Source organism: Cottoperca gobio, chromosome 22 (genome assembly GCF_900634415.1).
Source record: "Cottoperca gobio chromosome 22, fCotGob3.1, whole genome shotgun sequence".
Taxonomy (NCBI): Eukaryota; Metazoa; Chordata; class Actinopteri; order Perciformes; family Bovichtidae; genus Cottoperca; species Cottoperca gobio.
In genome coordinates, this window is record NC_041376.1 from 9,531,458 (window position 1) to 9,552,911 (window position 21,454).

Below are 21,454 nucleotides of genomic sequence, written 5' to 3' on the forward strand. Positions count from 1 at the left end.
ACAAAAAATACATGTTGAAATTATTTATTTGAGCTTGGAATAAATTGTGTTTACTAACTCAGTTTGATCTGCCGGTCAAACTGATTGACTGCACAGCTTGCTGTTTGATTCACTCTGTTGATTTTTATTTACAATGGATTAAAGTGGGGAGAGGGGGAGAAACATTAAAACTGCATTAACATTTTGAAATATCCTACATTGGAAGATGAAAGCTGTCGTGATTCAACCTTGTTGTAGCACAGTTTGGCGATAGTGTGGAGGAGGGAAAGGTGTTACACAACAAGTGGGCTTCCAATACTCCCACCTACAGTACCAGAGACTCAGCCAAATGAAGCAGAGATAGGAGTAGGCTGAAGAGCTCCTATCTCTCTTTCATCTACCATCTGTCTCTATTCCTCCTTTCCCTCAATCCTTTATCCTTTGTGCTGCTGGTGTATGCACAACATAGCCCCTTTCTCTCCTGAGACTCAGAGGAAAAAAGGGTTTAATATTTAGATTTCTTTAAAAAAACATAATTTAAGTAATTGGGTTTTAAGAAACATGTCTCAAATATTTGTTTCTCAAACATATCCCTTGTAGTGGTTAAGAAATATAATTCAAGGTATTGTGCATGTGTTTAACTGGTTATACATACTGTGTGCATGTGTGTGGACAAGACAAATAATCTGAATCTTCCTCAATTATTTTAACAAAATCGTTTCTGCCTCACTCAATGCTCTGTTTCCTGAAGAATGGAAAATGGATGAAAAAATGAACACACATTTCTAAAATCTTAAAATGTTACACTCTCATCAATTAAAAAAACGACATCTGTATGAACAGAAACAATATATATTTTTCAAGTTGATCACGTATCTCCCTTACAGCCATAATAGTGTTTGCTGCAATTCTCTCCATTTTGAATAGACAGAACATGTGTTCTGTTGGCCACACCCCCATGTGTGTTACATCACTAGAAAGCACAGGATGTGTTTTTCACAGCACATTAATGCTGAAATTTAAATACTTTACATATAGTTTCAAATACAGGCCTCTGTTTCCTGTCCCCCAAAAAGGGCAAATATGAGCTGCCAGGTCTCAGAAACATGCAAAATCACCATTGGAATTAATATCCTTTTATATGCGCCATCAGCATTGTTGCTCTTTGTTTGCAAGGTACACACCCAAAATACCATCAGTCACTCTGTGTGAATGTTGTCAGGTAGATCAGACAGGAGGGCTGATTGGCTCCTGTGTCGACCTGAAGAGATGAGACGCAGCCAATTCTGCACAGGAATGCAGCCAAGAATGAAAGAGAGGCTGTATAAAGAGGGAAGTCTTTGTCCCAGGAAGTGCACATGATAAAGACATGTGTCTCCTGAGGGGAGTCGTAGGTATGTGATATGAGCGCATTTTGTAAAAGTGATAGGAAGCAGTGTTTAAAAGCATTTTATCTACACATTTAACACACGGAGTGATCTGGTGCATTTCCTTAGAGTAACTTTAAAACAGGAATATGTGTTTTTGTTCTTAATTGATCTCACCAGAGTTTCTTTTGTAGCGCATTCACTACAAATATATTCATTTCAATATATTTTACATTACAACTAATTATTTTGCTACTGTGTTTTAGTGCATTTCTTCTGCTGTTCCAGGCATCCATTGGTTTCTGTACAATATGAAAATGTGTTCACTGATTTTTTAAAACTTGCATGAGTTTTGTAATTAAGTAAACATCAAGTCTGGATTGTTTTCTCTTTTTTTTACCTTTGCATAATAATGCAGTTGAAGATCAAATACAAATAGTCTGCACTGTGTTACCTCATAACAATAAAGTAACTTAGACAAAGTTACCAATGCATACATGAAAGTTCATGTGATAGATTAGCACATTTCTTTCATGGTGCAAGGATATTTAGTAACCAGTCATGTCCACGTTCATTCGACTGTGATTAATTGTCATTTTATAGTTTATAGTATATTTGTTGATGTGTTCCGGTAGATTTTTCTTTATAGTTGTTAGTGTGATAGAGAGTATGTAACGGTGTTGCATGTAAATGAATGCTTTGGGACTGCAGGTAGAAATTAGCTGATAACTAATGTGCAGCATGTATTGAAATATTAAGTTACACGAGGTAGTCCTTCAAGTTGGTCACATTAAGGATGGTGTATGTGATTATATTCAATCAACAGTAAAACCATTTCTCACAAGCCTCTCCCTTCCTCCTCTGTGAAGTGAGATGGAAAGTTACTAAAGCTGTTTTTTATCATACCTCATCATACCTTACTCAAAGGTGAAATGAGTGCGGCTGTAACCCTCACAGTCGTACTCTGTAATCTGTGACTGGGCGTGTCCCCTGTGTGGCTGCTGATTAACAGTTTAGGACTAATAAATGCAGTGATTTGCTTATGACAAACAAAATAGCAACAGTTTGAACAAGACACTAACATTAAGCAAAGTGCAGATGGATGTCCTTTTTTTTTGTCTTTACAGGCGTGTTTAATGAGTCATCAGAGGGCAGGGCTCAACCACTGAACCAGTTGGCAAATACCTACTGCTCTGACTGTGCTGCAACATGTCTAGAGAGAAAGCCCTTGCAGCTAAATCACAGATGAGCAATATAAATGTAATTTTATAGTTACATTTATGTAAGACCATGAAGCTTCTGTAAACCAATGGATAGATGATTATAGCCACTTTTAGATTATAATCTATTGGATAACTGTATTATTTTGCAGCATAAATCAATAAAAATTAAATGAAACCTTATAAAAATTAAAAACAAGCGCCTATCGCAAGAAAAAAGGCTATCACATGGGTTTCACTACTGTGGAAAAAAAACCCTTCTAAATTGTTCTGTTGAGCCTCTCGACATCCTAAACCAGTCACTCAAGGGTCCCAGCTCTGCAGCGGGACGCTATTGCCACTACATCATTCATCAACCCGATGCAGCACATCACCAGCAGGGCTGATGTCTCCCTGTCCTGGCCAGAGGGACTTTTCCAGTGCAGCAGGGTGTTTGACTCCTGACCCCGAGTGATGATGTCAGCTCACTGCACAGAGGTCACAAACTCAATTATTCACAAGTAGCCTGCGCCTCACTTTGGATCAATATGCTGTATTGATTCATAGGTTTGGAGTGAATTCCAGTGCACCAGTTAAAACAGTATAGTACATTTAATGTGATGTTCTGGTCCAACTGGTTTCCTGATGTTTCCTGAAGGTGTTAACATACATGCAGCGGTGGACAGTACATATGTATAATTTTGAGGTACTTGTACTTTAGTATTCAAGAAATTAAAATTCCCCTCCAACTTTATCAGCTGCAACATGAACATATTAATATATTAATACATCAACAATTATTCTGCAATAATATAATGGTTATCATTCTGAAATAGGCCATTCTGCAAAATGAGTACTTTTACTTTTGGTACTCTTAATTGTAATGCCTTTAGCTTGTTACAGAGTATTGTTTACAGTGTGGTATAGATATTATTATATTGAGTTAGGATTAGGTAGGCCTATATTGTATATTATTACAGCATGGCTGATTGGAAATCTAGTAAGCTGATGAAGTGGACATTCACACAGTATAGTGCTGCATGGAATAATTAGCCACAGGAGATGGTTTGGGGCTTGTTGTTTATTATTAAGAGTCAGTTCCAGAGCTTTGCAGGCAAACAGCAGCAGAAAGGTCACTGGGAACAGGACACCAAATTCATTTCTAACGATTAAAAAAACACCCTGCTATAGTTTGCAGCTAAGATTTTGATGCTACTGTTATGTGATGCAAATGGTTTAACCATCACACACACCCACACGCTCACAGAACCACTCGCTTACATGCACATGCTCACCCACGGTTCCTTGTTCTGCAGTAGATTACAGCCCGCGGGTCGTGAAAAACAGAGCAGGCCATCATGAGTTTTCATCCCCTCCTCCCTCCCCTGATTATTCTAACTGACAGTGCACTCTGTCTTTTCTGGGTTGCCTCTGCATGCCTCTGGGGCACAGATTGGCACAGAGATAAACTTAGCAACAGCTAGCCGGGTCAGACTGCAGCCCTAATAGAGAGCGAGAGAGAGAGAGAGAGAGAGAGAGAGAGAGAGAGAGAGAGAGAGAGAGAGAGAGAGATAATGAGGAAGAGGAAGAGTGAGTGGGGGATATGCAGCAGAGTTACGAAGCATTTTAATGGAAATAATGAAGACTACAAAGTAAAAATAGAAGAGATAAACAAGAATGTTTAACACTTGAGTATGTAGTGTACACGTGTCATTTCTAGGAAACAATTTTTCACGTTCTTATCGAATTAGATGAGAAGAAGTTTAGCTGAGCACAAACACTGAAAACAGGGGAAACAGCTAGCCTAGCTCTGTCTCGTCCAGAGCTCACTGATTAACACATTGTTTCTGGTTTGTTTATATGGTACAAAATCCAAAGTGTTCTAACCATTGAACTGAGGACGTTCGATTGTGAAGAATAAGCCAGTGAGCTGAGAATTTAGTTGAATAAAGATACCGTTTGCAAACGAATGACTTGAATCACTCACTCAGCGAGTCCCTACACGTTCGCTCACAAGTGACTAAGACCTAAACTGAACTGAGAGATGGACGGATCGTTTCAAGAAGGGATCCAGTTCAGTTCATTCAACCAAAACATTTGTTCTTTTGAACGAATCGTTTGAGAACGACACGACACTACTGTCAACCATAAGCTGCTGTTTTTCCACTTCAGTTTTCGACAGTGAGGTTTAGAGGTGCAGGCAGGTGAATATTGTTTCCTTTGAACAGAGCCAGGCTGTTTATAGCCTTATACGTAGCAAACACACATGACGATGGTATCTATCTTCTCATCTAACTCTCAGTAAGAATACAAATAAGCATAGTTCCCAAAATGTCAAAGTATTTCTTTAGGCTTTTGCATTTAGACCTATGTGTCTGTTTGTACTGGTGTGTATTTGAATGCCACGCCTCCATCACATCCATCAAGCGTGTGTTGAAGATACTATTCAGCTGCTGACATTTCCTCTAGTCTACAAAAGTACACTTCCATTGGAAAGGATTTCTCTCTGTCATATTGTGAGCCCCATTATCTCCATGTCTGTGCTTTTATTTCCAACATGGTCATCCTATCTATACTCTCTCTCTTCCTTCTCATGTTACAGATTCCTACTCTTCTGCCTCTCTTACCTCCTGCTGTGGTTTTGTCACCATAGCAATGTGAGCTGCCGGCCCACGCTTTCCATTATCATTTCACAACAATGGCTCTGTTGAATAGAATTGAAAACGGAGAGGATATCCTGAATATCTAAAGTAGATGTTCAAACAACACTGTAATCAGATTAAAAATAAATTCTCTATAATTAAAGTTTTTTTAGGACGAAGTGGCAGTTAAAGAAGAAGTCGGACAAATTCCTTCACTTTTTTAAAATTAATTTACTATGCTAAAGGATATATTTGGAACAGGCATGGAGCCCAAAGTGGTACAAATATCCTGTGGCCATAAACACACAAAGGATATCTCTGAAGGAAGTACTGCCACACTGTCTTCAGGACACAATGCTTTAACAGGAAGTGATTTATGACCTAAATATGGAAAATCTGATGAGATGTTTGCTGCTTTGCTACTGTATGTGTTGCATCAGTTTCTTTTCATCAGTCTGGACTTTTTTTTAATCATTCTGTTTTTCCAAAACATATTTAAAGCACTGTTACAATAACAGAAATGTGGAGTATGACAGGAATATAAGTAATTTGTTTTTTAAACGCATAACATGTAATTTTCTGCCACTAGGGTTCTCTCAATAAAAAAACATATAAAAAAACAGAGTTTGGTGGCGGCCTGAAGTAGCGAGGGATCATGGGAGTTTGTCATTGCAGTCAGCCTCTCCAAATTATCCTCCTCTCTAAAATAAATGTACCAGGTGATTAAAACCGGTAAAAAGACTGAATGAAGCAGACTAACTAACATTTGTTTAGCTTGTTTCTCTGATAACTTAAGATCCAGATGTCGACGACATATATATATATATATATATATATATATATATATATATATATATAGTTTATAGTTAGACATATATAATAGTTTTTAAATATATAGTTAAAACTCCCAAGATAAAATATAAACTGTTGATTGTTGAATTGTTACATATTATACCTTTAACTTTATGTTTTTGTCTGCTCCGAGCGGATTATGCAACACTATCAGACTCACGCAGATGGAGATCAGCATGGTCTTCAGCTTTTACACTTGTGATGAATGATGCACAAAACTGTCGACACGACGGCTTTGTTTCACTGAGGTAATCTGGCTAAAAGGCTGAAAAGCACAGACGGCAGAGAAGAGAGAGACGGAGAAAGGCTTCAATCTGTGTCCAGGCCTCAGGTCACGTTCTGCTCTGATGACGAGCACCCTGCTCTCCTTTCTATTTTTTCCTCCTCTCCTCCTCCTCCTCTCCTTACCCAAGGTGACCCTGCTCTGTGATGATGCAGCAGAGAGCTTTTGAAAACAGGATAATTTGCACAAAATTCCTCTCCCCTGTCATCTGTAGGGTGTCCTTTTAGTTTTTACTCTGAAGCTGACATACAACCACAAAATACATTATTATTGCTATTTATTTTGTATTTTTTATTTATTTATGCAGAAATCAAGCTAAATTTAAATTGTTTTATCCTCTTTTTCTAATCTTTTCTCCTTAAAATATCCCCCACAACAAGAAACTTTTATGCAATCAAAATGTTAAAATGAACTGCACTGACACCGAACAACAATGTGGTACTGACCTTTTAATAATACCCTGCCTGATCGTCTATTTTACTCTAAATGGGACTATAATTTACAATTAGATAGAGACCAGAAACTCATTAGGAAATTGTTTACTGAGGTAATAAACCAAGAAAGAAGTTGGATCATTTTCTTATAGACTTCTATTCAATTCTTTTGAAACCAGTGGAGTCGCCCCCCTGCTGACTATTAGAGAGAATGCAGGTTTAAGGCACTTTCGCATTGGCTTCACTTTTCAGACCTGGAGGTTGCCGCTTGGAGTCGGTGCCATTTTGCCTCATCTAAACCATTTGGGTGTGTAGTGATAACAACTGATAACGGCCACTCAATGTGCTGATACACCACTAATAACGAGTTTTAAATGGTCTGCATCCAGTCGTGATTTCTCTCTACAAACCTGCCTCTCTCAGCGTCTCTCTCCCACTCCCTGACAGTTGCCATGGAGACTAAGGGCAGTTAAAAAACAGATTGACATGCTCATTGGCATCCCTGTGTGATCTGTTGGCAGTGAGGTTTTGTGGTGCATACAACAGAGAGAGAGAGAGAGAGAGAGAGAGAGAGAGAGAGAGAGAGAGAGAGAGAGAGACAGAGAGAGAGAGAGAGACAGAGAGAGAGAGAGAGAGAGAGAGAGAGAGAGAGAGAGAGAGAGAGACAGACGGAGACAGACAGGATTTTGGGGCAGACAGAGGGAGGATGCCAGGAGACTGTGTCAACGCCGACTGTTCAGTAATCTGGCCGACATCTGGTGGTACTACACACACAAAGCAAAAATCACAAAATAAAGGGTGTGTCTGTGTCTTCACTGTGGCTTTAAGTGTGACCAGTAAAGGTTCTTTTCCCCTCAATCGTGACTCTGTTTACATTCCACCATGACAACCGTCCCAGGGCGTTAACTGGGCTGATAACTGACATAACCGCAGAGAGAGAAACGAAACAGAAACATGTTTCTGGTTAATCAGTCCAGAACAATGCATAATAATATATAGTATAAAGTTACATAAATACCAACCAAACCTCTTAGGGTGGCAGTATCATAAGTCAGTTACATGGAGCATGGAGGATATACACTCAACTCTTGGAGCCACATAAGTTGAATGAGGCATTAGACTTGAGTCCGTTTGTGTAACTTGTGCTTGTTTGTCTCGTCTTCTATGTGCCTACAGGTGACCTCGCATGTAGTCGAGCCATAAAAACAACACCCTGTCCTTTTTTTGGACATTTAAAAATAGAATAATTGAAAGTTTAGTAGATAGAAATAGTGGATTGGATGAGACATGTGGATGGTATGCATCTCACCACTGGACTACCAGGACAACCTGATATAAATATGTGGTCAAATTACTAGCTTTTTCCAGAGCATTCGACCATATCGCTCTGTATCACAGTCATCTGGTAGAATTTGTGCTTATCATAACTTATGAGGTCAAAGAAACCAAACAACACATTTTCACATCCAAGAGAAGAAACATGACAAATTCTGGATATCACAAAAGCGAATATATCCATCTCAAAAACGTCTGCACGTTGACATTCCCAAAATAAATGTTGAGCGGTCTCATTAGAGCTGACAGGGATGAAATCAGTGAATTCATTTAAAGATTTCTAGAGAAAGTAAGAGAGAAATTTAAAATACAGATAAACGCTGTTACACTGGAAGGATTGAAGTTTCATTTAATGTTCACATCTTTCTTGTTGTTTAAGCCATCGTTAGTCTTGGTCACTCTGTTTGTATGTTTATATAATACATCCATGTGTGCAGTGAGAACAAAAGAGACACGAGGAGATGTTATTATTGGACTCAACTTGTCGTGTGTACAGTAAAGTCGACCACATCAACACACAGCGCTGCCCTCGTCATGGTGATGAATGCAGGTGGGAGGGATCGTCCCCCTTTTTTTTTCCTCCGCTGCCTGATTCTTATGAATACATTTTCCATCGGTTTCCATGGTTACCAGCGGCACTCCAACAATTTACAAGTGCATGGGATTGGGAGGGAGGGGAGGTACATGGGAGCATCTGTGCGGGAGTGTGTGGTGAGGAGGAGGAGGAGGAGGAGGAGGTGGAGGAGAAGGAGGGGAAGGAGGAGGAGGAGGAGGGGGAGGGATGATGTCGTTGCCGCACTTCCTGTCTTGATATCCTGTTTCCTCTCCTATGTTGAGTATCTGTCCTCCTCCATCTGTCTTGTCACATACATGCCTTATTTGCCTCGTTGCATGTCTGGAAACATGCAGCGCACAGTGAAATTCCCCCCAAGTAATCACCGATACCGATATCGGCCGACAATCGGGTATTGGTGACAATGTGGCTGATTTATTTTAATTCCTGTTTACGTGTCCAATGTGTGGCTGCATTAAAAAGGTTTAAAAATGAATTGTAATTCCAGATCATTTTGAAGATCTTTTACAAAGGTACTGGTTTATTTTCTTAATAATAAATAAGAATTCAGTAAATCTACATTATGTATTTATTTGTTACATTTTGTCTGATAAAGTTAGTAAAAGGAAGCCTGAAGAATGATCCCCGACACATCCACACAGCGAGGCATATAGCCTGGTCACGGGTGTAATAATCTGTGATAATAAATTCTGCTTTTGCTTTGACCGGCACACAAGTAGATCAATACCAAACTCCCCCCACCCCCTCGCACTCATCAGGATGAAAGAAAAGGAAGAGGAGGGGAGAGGAAGAGGGGGTTAGACAGAGAAGCATCCAGCAAGAGGAAAGCTCAACAGGGGGATGAAAATGGTGAAATATTCATGAGAGAGACAGGAGAACAGAAAAAAGACAAAGAGTCACACACAGTGCGTACATATATGTGTGTGTGAGTGAGTATTGTTCCCAAAAAGAGGCCTCTCAGCTAAGATATATCAAACCTTTTATCTGCAGCGCCAGTTACAGCTAATTATCATAGACAAGAGTGTATACACCATATGGGAAGATATTTGCATAAAAATCGAGTATGAAGCCCTCTTGAGCTGTGTGAAGGTGTGAGTCGTATGTGGCAGTGCGGGTTTGTTTGTGGGGCTCCGTTTCCTGCCTGAAGACAGAACAGCACAGAAAGCATGTTGCAACAGATCTTTGAAAAAGATCAATGTTATACAACATGTTTCTTTGGAGTGAGAAGAGTGATTACTGCATGTTGATTTCACTTAAGTGTTATCATACGCTGCCCTCTTCTGGCCTTCAGCCTGCACTGCTGCCCTGATAAAGATGGTGCTGTTTCCTGTTGCTGCAGAGAAGGAGATATCACACTGAAGCTTTGTTTCTAAAAGTCAGGTGTGTGTCTCGTGTACTTCATAAAAACACAATGTTCTGTTCAGTCAGTGCTTTTAGCTTCATTGTGTATTTATTGTATTTAACTGATCACCTCTGATCCCCAGTTGTCTTTAAAGAAACATGTTAAGTTGAGACACTACAGGCAAAAACATTGTTTTTTCATGCACTGGTTTATTTTGAGAGTTTGGGCTATTTCACTTCCATAACCTTTCTTCAGACCAGTGGAAAGAAAGCATCTAAAATACACATTTAGATGTTTTCTTTTACTACGTTTTGTTTATTTAAGTCTGTATATTTCCCTCAAATTTACCAAAAGTTAGCATTAGATAATGCCTCATTGGCAAATTTACACATTACATTAGCTTGTAATACAAGAAAAGAACTGTCTGATTCAAGTAAGTAATCAACTGGGGAAGTTTCATGGTGATAAATATTAGTTAACATGTTTCCCCCTGCTCCCCTGTAGTGTGTATATAAATTAACACATATTTAATGCCTCATTTTCATATTTTAATATATAATTTCATTATATATAATATATTATATAATGTTTGGGGAAGATTCACGGTGATATCGATGTTTTACATTGCTGCAGCAGTCTGGGTTCGAATCTGACTCCCGGTTCTTTGCTGCATGTCCTCCCTGTTCTATCAATTAAAGACAAAAAGCCCAAAAAATTATATAAAATAAAAATAAATATCATTCAGTCCAGTGAAGAAACATTATTACCTTAGCAGCCCCAAAACAATCATCTTTACCAGCTTCACTATTACAGTAGATCTAAATCTGCTGCATCATTACTTATAGTCTGCAGCGGTGCCATATCACTTGCTTCCTGTTAAATTTTGTTTTAATTTAAAATACTATCCATACTTCCTATGGACAAATCTCAACAGCACACAGATTGAAACCCTGACCCACTTACAAAACTAAACTAAAAACAAAGGTGACGGTTAGCCTAACCCAACTGCTCCACCCTGGGATGGACCCGGGACAGAGGTGTTGCTGGTTTGACTGGTCTAATCCCTGGATCAGCTAACAAAAGACATTTATATAAAAAAGTTGATTTAGCAGCAGATTCACACTCCCCCTGACCTCTGCGCTCTGTGCACACATTATAAAATGTCAGAAAAAGGTGAAAAATGCCCAACGCAGTTTCTCCAAGTCCAAGATGATGTCTTGTTTTATCAAAAATATTCAGTTTAATATGAAATAATACAAAGAAAAGAAGCAAATCTCCATTTTTGAGCGGCTATCTTTACAAATAATTACTTTTCTATCCATCAAGTAGTTGACTAATCGTGCAGCTCTATTGTATTTTGTTGGAGCAATACTGAAATCTTATCGATTTATTTATTTGGTGTTAAAGGAGTCAGATTTAAGAAATACTGATTAACGCATTTTTAACTGTAAACCCCCCCGCTCTCACAAAAACCCGTACATTTCTGCAGAGGAGGAACGTTCCTACCGTTTTCCATTACAGTATTATATAACTTTATATTTTGAGGAACATCATCCCAATCTTCCCTGTTTCTCACCCCCGTCAGGCTCAGAGTTTTGGCCCTGGTTCAAGTGAAACTCTTCTGTTTTCTCCCGCTCTCTGTCGAGGCATGACATTAAACATGTTTTAGCTGTCTTATCACTTGCCTCCAACTTTTATTTTCACCATGTTGCACCATAGGTGATGTTTCTCTGCATGTTACAGGTTAAACAGGTGGAGAGGACAAATGGGTTTCACTACAGCGACTCCTTCATAATAAGAAGTTTGCAGTAATTGCCAAAAAGCAACGGTTGGCTTGAAGACAACCGAAACTCTTGCAGGTTTATACATGCCCTCTGAGATCTGCTGACTGTAGCGCCACAGAGGAATAAAATCTGAGTGTGTGTGTGTGTGTGTGTGTGTGTTGTGATAAATCAAATTGATCATCCCTGAGTGAAACTTCTATATCACTTGTTTTTCACATCTTTTTATCAATGTCAACACTGATTACTTTTTTATGTGTAAAATCTCTCCTAACAAATAATAAGTGTCAAACTGTTGATTATTGTCCTGAGTAAAAATAGGGTGAAGCTATCCATAGATGTTAAACTTTAGGGGGATTTGACCTATCGAAATGACAAAATAAAATACTTTTCAAGGGTTACGATTGAATTTATTCATCCAAAATTACAATGCAAATCATTCTACACACAAACATTTTTCCCCTGTCATTCATTAATTGATTTATTGTTTTTATTTTTAATTCATTTCATTTTTTGCTCCTGGGGCTTAATGACTCTGCTATGACTTGCTGAGTTTCTTATATTTAATTAGGATGCATATATTGTCATGATGTGTCTTTTAAGCTATTTCAATCTTTGTATCGTATGCCACTGCCCGATGTTATGCTGTGTGAGGAAAAATCTAATACATAAATCGCAAACAATATTACAATACCTCCATCCTGACCAACACAGATTAACAAAACATCAGAAAAAGCAAAAACAAACATGAAACTATATATTGCATAATAAAAGCTGATAAAAATCAAATAACAGTTTGCAGACAAATGTCCTCCCGACAAAGTTCTGGTTGCTCTGTCGTATCCTCTGTGTGGTGCGTTTAGGGGGGAAACAGTGAAACGGGACAAAGAACTGGTGACATTTTGACCAGAGCTGCCATGTCTCTACCAACAGGCAGAACAAGGAAGTGCATCGTATCTGTACAAAGTTGCCCTCAGTTAACTTAAACCTCACTGATGATATGTGGTGTTGATGTTTCAGGTGTTTATGCATAGTGTCATTTTCACAGCTGTTCTCTAAGTTTTCTAAGAGATATTACACTAAAGCTACAGAAAAACATCCAGAGAAATCAAAAAGACTTTGAATGTCGACCTGTTGTTTTAAGAACATTTTCCCAAAGCATGTAAGATGTTGTTTTTGTGTCCTGCTTCCTCCTAAAGACGCATTTCAAGTTTGACAACAATTACTAAAGTACTACGAGGTACCTTTCCAGAATATTTCCATTTTATTCAACCATCTACTTCCACTTCTCTACATATGTAGCAGATGTAATTTGTACTCTTTAACATGTATAGCTACTATGACCTTTGCAGATAAATCTTTTATAAATATATCCTTTAATGAGCATAAGATATGACGCATTTCATCTACAACACTATGAAAAATGCAGAGCTCATTGTTCTCTGTGAATCATTTGCATTGACGTGCACAAAAATGTAGTTTGTCTTCAAATCGTGACGTATAGTATGAACATGTATATATATATATATATATATATATATATATAAATGATGAAAACAGAAATGTATAAACATTTATATATATATATATATATATATATATATATATATAAATGATGAAAACAGAAATGTATAAACATTTATATATATATATATATATATATAAATGTTTATACATTTCTGTACATTTCATCCTTTTGATTTATTTTTTCTCAATCTTCATACTGCAATGACAACAAAGTGTCTCTGTAAAATTGTGACATCATTTGTTTATAGTTTTAAATCCTTTATATACATTGTTCTTATTCTTTTTCTTATCAAATAAGGTAAATACCCTTTTACTTTGTATACTTTAAGTACATTTGGCTGACAATATAAGTAGTAGAAGTAAGTAAGTACACACGTTATTGTCCATTACAATTTCTGTAAAATATATATTTCACATTGTTTTGTTACTACTTTCACAAGATCAGACTTCTTCTTCTTCAGTGCAATAAAAACGAGGAGGCTGTGATCTTAGAGTCAATCACAGCAGAAGGTAAAACTGGGCAGACTGGGAGTGACAAGTGGCAGAGCTTGTTTGGCAGTCTCCCACTCTTTCTTCAACAATAAGCTCCTTCAGTCACAAGTCACGTCACTGGTCCCATCCATAAAGCGTCAGCACTCTATTCAGCTCCCATGTGACACATACATAAGGCACACATTGTTGTCTGTATGTTTCTGAAGTCACAACACCGCAATGAGTGAAGGTTGTTATCAACTACAGAAAAAAGGCAGAAAGGGGATTTTGTTTGATTGAACTGAACCTTTATCAACTCTCGGGGACTGAACATTGATATTATAAGACATGTGAAGGTTGCAAACATCCAGACATTCAAGCAGATCCAGAACTGATGAGATCTCACCTGACCTGCATGTTTTACAGCCAGTGGTGGAGAAAGTGTTCAGATCCTTTACTGAAGTAAAAGTATACCACGCTGGGAAAATACTCTGTTACAAGTAAAAGTCCTGCATTAGAAATATAAGGATTATCAAAGTAGTTGATCTTATAGTGAAACACTTCATATGTTTTCTGTGCAAAAATCTTAATTTGTAAAGTAACTAGTACTTAAAGCTGACAGACAAATGTAGGTACAATATTTCCCTTTGAAATGTAGTAGAAGTAGAAAGTGGCATACAAAGAAAAGACTCAAGTAAAGTACAAGCACCTTACAATTGTGCTCAGAGTATATTGACTTTCCCTCTGGTTGCAGCAGGTTTAATTACACAATCACACTCACCACTAATAACAATAAACTGGTTTACATCTGATAGTATCTAAACCTGGAGAGCAAGATCCACACTGATAATACCGAGCTGGTTTTTTCCTGCACGTAAATTTAAAGATTTCAGTGTGTTTTAAATGAAGGTGACGTCTTAAAATAGTGCTTTGAAGCGATGAACACAAAGGAATGTGGTGTGATCCGTTCGGCTGCATTCCTCAAACCTCACTCACCTCACACTTACAGTTCACAGTGAATACAAAGCAGTTATTACGGTGTCACTTTTACGGAAGAGTATTTGGGCCAGGGCATAATGAAAATCTAGCATTAGCGTTACAGCATGTAATGAAAAGTTAAACATTTAAACAAAGATAATGTGTTTTTCTTTCCGTATTCCTGGCCCAAATATTCTTACCCCTTAAACATGTGTCATAATAGAGATTTACCCCCGACAGGTACAGTGGATTGGGATTATAAAGGATGCATACAAATGTGCCTCTAATAACTGTAGAAGAATATGTTTTGGGTGTAATTTGGATATAGACTGTCCCTGTAGTTAGTTCACTGTAAGTCGCTCTGGATAAGAACGTCTGCTAAATGAAAAAAACAATAAATTAATAAATAAATAATAATAATATGATGCCTGCAAAAACTTTCTACATCTACCGATAGAAATGTGCTGCTCCTCACAACACAGCGCTCAGGTTACTGTGACTGTTTTCTTCTCATCTCACCACCGAAGGAAACTTCAGGTAAATGACGCTGAAGTCACAAAAACACAAAGAGATGTAAACTTTAATTTTGTTGACAGTTTTATTGCAGAAGATGTGTCTGTTTTAAAGGGACAGTTCACCCCAAAATAAAAAAATACATATTTTTCCTCTTACCTGTAGTGCTATTTATCAATCTGGATTAGTTTTGTTTGAGTAGCCGAGTGTTTGAGACGGTGGTGGCTGTGGCCCATTTAAATCACGGGGGCCAAACTGGAGCCTGCTTTTATTTTCAAGGGGCCAATTAGATTAAAGCAAGACCATCTAACTGTGGCTGCAAGTGAACATTTGCAGGACAATGCTGAATGCTAAAACACATAACAACAACAAACTTCAGGTCATATACAAGCAACAAAATACCAAAAACCTGTGTTGTTACTTTGTACATTTTAGGAGTTTACATTTTAAAAACACTTAATTTTTGTTTCAGTGCGTAAACTTTGTTTCTCTGCAGGTTGATGAAGGGGAGGTTTCTGATCCAGCAGCCCTGAAGGTTGACAAAATGAAACTCTAAACTGTGGAGGTGGATATTTAACTCACAACCTCCAGACTTTTGAACAGCTTCTCTACCAGCTGAGCTAACATCAGTTTGTCTGTCTCTGAATGAGTGCGTGGTTTTATCTGTCTGCTCCTAAAAACAACTACTAAAAATGTCAAACATTGCAATCATAAAAGCCGTTCATCAAACTTTTGTGGTGATTTCAACTTGCACATTGTCCAACATTGTCCAACAAGGAGTAAACAGAGCATGTCAGCCCAGGGAGCCAGCTATCTTGGCGGGCCATTCAAAAAGAAAAGTATGCTTTTGTTATCGCTTTAAATGTAACTAATGTAAAAAGAAAAATTATATATGTATTAAAAAGTCACAGTATTAAACCTAAATAGACATCAAATGAAATGAAGGTAAATATTGTTTGTCCACTTTATGTATATGTGAGTATAGGGTAACATAACGGTCCCTTTAATAGGTCTGTATGGTCAGTAACATCCACAGCTCAGGGCTAAAACATCAGCAGTGTTGTGAAGCAAAACATACAAACACTCCAAGTATCCCAGAATCTGGTAACACCTGGAAAAAGTACTGACCTGTTTCCTGCTGTGTGTGTGTGTGTGTGTGTGTGTGTGTGTGTGTGTGTGTGTGTGTGTGTGTGTGTGTGTGTGTGTGTGTGTGTGTGTGTGTGTGTGTGTGTGTGTGTGTGTGTGTGCGTGCATTAGCTCAAGTGTTTTTGGAATTGCGGAACAGCATGCGGGTCTGCCGTGCCCTCAGTGTCTGTGACTGTTTTTACTGTCATCAATGGGAACAGTGTGATACCATCTAACCCCGGCCTCAGCAAAACACTGAAAAACATCACGACCATGGAGAGAGTCCCAACTGATGAGGCTGTAATGGCAAAAAAAAACAACCCACAAGTGATTATTACACAGAAGCAATGACAATCCCACAAAGTCAATAAAATTATATTTGTGGATCACACTCATCTGTCATCCAGGTAGAGTTGAGCCGACGTTAATGCACATACAGTACATGATGCCTGTTAACATTTAAAGAGACAGTGAATGATAATGATCTTCCAACACATTACAACACTGTTTCATTGTTCATGTAGGCTCTTCAGCTGTTTACCCACCAACAGCAAGCTTCAGCATGAGCTCCCAAACTTCAAACCTACACTGACGGTCCGCTGTGACTCAAACCGACCTCAATACAGTTACAAGCGCTCTCGGCTCAGACAAGTGCTCACATGCTAGAAAGGTGCTGATGGATTTGCATGTCATTTCCATCCTGGTTATGTGCCTGGAGTGAGACGGAACAACATTGAATACCAACTGTCTTGTAGGAGGAGGGAGGGGAAAAAGAGGATGAGAGAGAGGACAGGGGGTTCAACTTCTCACTGAGCAAATTGACAAAGATGACACAACAGTTCCTGGAGGGTTTGAGTCGTTGGAAAACTGTTGGGCTTCATGTTGCATCCAGGGTGCCCAGGATGTCCACTCAGCTATGGTTTATTGCAGCACCTTTCATTTCTCGCTCTGTGTTTGTTTGTTTTTCAATCATGAGATCATCTCTTTGCCTCGGGCTATTTAACACCAGCAACTACTGCAAGCCTGGCCTGGGTGTGGATTCCCTTCGGTTGGAGAACAGACTTTAATTAAAGCCAAGGATTGCAAATGAGTTCTTATTTTGCGTTGAAACAAAAGCAATCAAGTAAAGGGAGGAAACGTTTTCTTTATATATATATATATAAGTCCTTTCTAGGTAAGATTTCAAAAGCTGCTTTTATGAGGTGTGCACAGACCTTAAATCCAACTGAAGAGTTGGAGTTTAGGAGCCATGACTTTAAGTTTGGAACAAGGAAAAACAAATAAATCTTACCAGAGGATCTTAGTACGGTAGTGTACTGCATGCACTTGAGAAAATAATTATTTGCGAGATTATTATCTCAGAATTCTGAGAAATGTATTTATTTATTTATTTAATTACTTATATCCCATGTACCTCTCCTTTACTTGAGAGCTTGATTTCATGGAATATTACAAAGTTTAGTTTGCTTTGCTTGATAATATATACCTTTAAAACGCCTTAATAAAAGGTAAAAGGCAAAGGAGGTAGGACCCAGAACAGAACCCAGGGGCACACCAAAATACATATTGTCTTTGAAGCTACCTGAACATTACATGAGTTACAGATTTGAATTTTACAATATATGATTAAGATCAGATCAGATCAGATAAGATTAGATATGAAAATATATACTTTGTAGAAATGTGTAGAGAACATAGATCATAAACTCTTAACACTCACTAAAATCCACATGTTGAGTGTGAGACAATAGATCTTTAAAATAATAAAAGGAAAAAAACAATAGACAATAATTTCAAACAGTGAAACAAGGTATATTTAACCCAGATAATAAATAATCAAGTTGCAATTAGTTCCCAATATAATTATCTGATATAATATGCTTATTGCTATTCAATATTTTTGATAGAGGATGAGTGAACAAGATGTACCTGTAATTTGACATTCTGTGCGGTCGGCCAGAAGGCCACATCTCACACTCCGGGTTCAGGATGTGTGTGTTGGGTCGTTCAGCGCCTCCTGTGCCTCCTGTGCCTCCTGTGCCTCCCGGAGCAAAGATAGTTTATATAAGTGCTGAAGTTGTTTTCAACTATGATCTTTATGGCCGTTTGAGTGAGAAGTGCGTAATTAGACTTGAGCTGTGCTGACAGGTTACAACATGCCATATCGAATTACACTCTCTAAAATCATCTGAGTTAAAATCATGAGTTTAAAGTTTTGTCAGAGAGTCTGACCCTTCTCAAAAAAACATTCTCTGTTGTAGCCTAGAAAAAGGCTTTCAACATGTACTGCGAGCGTAGTGGACAACAAGATATTTATATAAAAAAAAACAGATTTACGGGGACATTGTGAATGATTGCTAGACTGTGGTCAACATTTGACTTTTGATTGAGTATCATCTCCTCGTTTTTCAGTACGTTCACAGAACCGGGGCGCTCACACACCCTGAGGGGAACCTTTACTAATATATTTAGGGTCAGATATGACTTTATTTACCTTTACATGCTGGACACTGTTAGTTGGAAAACATTATCTGTTTCAATTAATCCAGTAATAAATAAGGCTGAAGAGTATTAGAAGGAGAACAAACGTCCATATGTCTTAGTGTCTTCTAACTCAGGGGTCCCCGACCACTGTGCCGCGGACCTGTACCTGGCCGTGGATCATTTGGTACCGGGCCGCACAGAAAGAATAAAACATACATTTGTTTGTTTTGGTAATATTTATTGTAAATATTTTATTTACATTAGTTTTCAGGGTATTTTATTTTGAAAAATGATCACTTCTAACCTAACCCTAACCCACAAGCTAACGAAATTGTATATTACATATATATTACAAAGTAATAATAATATAAGTAAAGTGCATAATATAAAATGGAATAATTACATTTACAATATATATGGAATAATTAAATTATATGTTTTGCCATTTTTTGTATGTTTTTTAGAAAAGTTATATTGCATGAAACCAGTCCGTGGTATACAGTAAGTGTCTAAGTAGGTGATATTACTTACTGCATCATCAGTGCTCCTTCCTTGTCCATTTCATTTTCAGTAAAGACACATTATATTTCCTAAAACATTTTACAATTCATAATTGAGAGCAATGCTACAGGCCTGTAATTATTGTTTTCAGTTAAATAACTGTTCAAGGCCCAGAGAGGTAAAAATATCCAAAGTTTCAAAATAAGACAAAGATTAGAGCAATTGATCTCATGGATCATCTCACAACCTTTCAGATTCAGATTTGTCTTTATCTTTACTTCCCTTTGGAGGGGTCCGACTGTAAATAACGTACATAAAGTAGTTAAAACTAGTGCCACCCGACCAGCTACAACTATAAAAGGCTCATTGCTGCATCAGTATTAACTCTCTTATAATGTAAAATAATATATCAGTAAGACCATTTTGTCTGCAGAACAGGTACCATACTTTTACTTTTGACATTTTGCTGATAATTCTGAACTTTTGCTTATTTTGAAAGCAATGGCTTTTACTTGTAATGGAGTATTTTTGCATTGTTGTATTTGTGCTTTCACGGATCTGTCCAAATCTACTGTATCTTCCACTCCTTGAGAATAATTCAGTGTGTCTTTTCTCAGGTTTGGTCCCACGCTTTGATCCGTGCTCTTTTTCGTTTGTCTGTTTTCCCCCCATGGTTTAGCTTCTCGGCTCTTTGTCAAGTCAGCATCAAGTCAGACCCACCATCAGCAGCTCGGGTACATATTCCCAGCATCACACAGATATGCAAAACCACGCACACACACACACACATACACACATACACACACACACACACACACACACACACACGCACACACACACATATCCTCGTATCCCTCCCTCACTGTATTATCCCATGTCCTCAGTGCAAACACAAACAAGCTCCAGGAGAAGCAGGTGTCCTTCTACTGGGATAAATAAACAGTAAACCAGGATCCAGGAGCAGGAGGTTGAGTCTGTGTGTGTGTGTGTGTGTGTGTGTGTGTGTGTGTGTGTGTGTGTGTGTGTGTGTGTGTGTGTGTGTGTGTGAGAGAGGGAGGGAGAGAGAGAATGAGGGGGAGTTACTGTTAGTTTCTGTGTCAATGAGTGTTTGGAGGGAAACACTTTGAATATTGCTGATAGCATCTTTAAAGCTCCTCTAACAAAGCTGTTTGTTTTCACTCAGGGTGTTTCTTTTGATCTCCTACTTTTAGGCTTTAAAAGTTTTATTGTACATTTATATTTATTTATGAACCTTTTCTTATCACAATGATCACAGCTAGTCCCAGAGGATTATGAAAGTAGAGGCACATTTGAATACAGTTTGTCAAAGCAGCTCGAAATATATGATATGGATAAACTTGTTTGCAACACGGAATAACTCCTGGTTTTATTGAGCCCCATTGACAAACATTTGCTCCTGTTTCATGCTACTTACTGCAGGATGCTGTACATTGTTAATCGTTAAGAGTGCCCCCTCCCCCCCTCATTTGGTTGCATGCTAATTCTTTGTTTCATTTGTACTGTTTTGATGATTCTGGAGGTTTCAGGAGTAATGTGCCTGTTTCTTACCTGCAGCTGTGCATGATGGTAATCTGCCCTCCATGAGAATGTAAACAACTTTATGTGTCATCGTTGTTAAAAGTGACACAGGTGGGAGTTTTTTTCATAGAATGAGGAGAAAGGTTGACTTACAGTTAAACAGGATACATGGAAAACTGACTCACAGACATGTGGAGGAAAATTACATATTGCATTTTGTTTGCACGAGAGAAACAAGATTTTAGGATTCCAGGGATGTAATGGAGGGGGGGGGGGGGGACCTCACCTAAACTCAATTTACCTACTTTTATATTACATTTTACTTAATTTATGTTATTTATTTAAATATGCTCACAAAATGCTCAAAGATGTAAACGGACAGACTTGGAGCTTTTTAGAATTTAAAGACTACAACATGTTTTGAAACTGTAAATTAGTGGTTGAGAAAACAATCTAATCACAAGGTGGAAAACTCTGGAGCTTTCGACCATATCACAGGATTTGTATCTCATATTATCGTCAGATGTA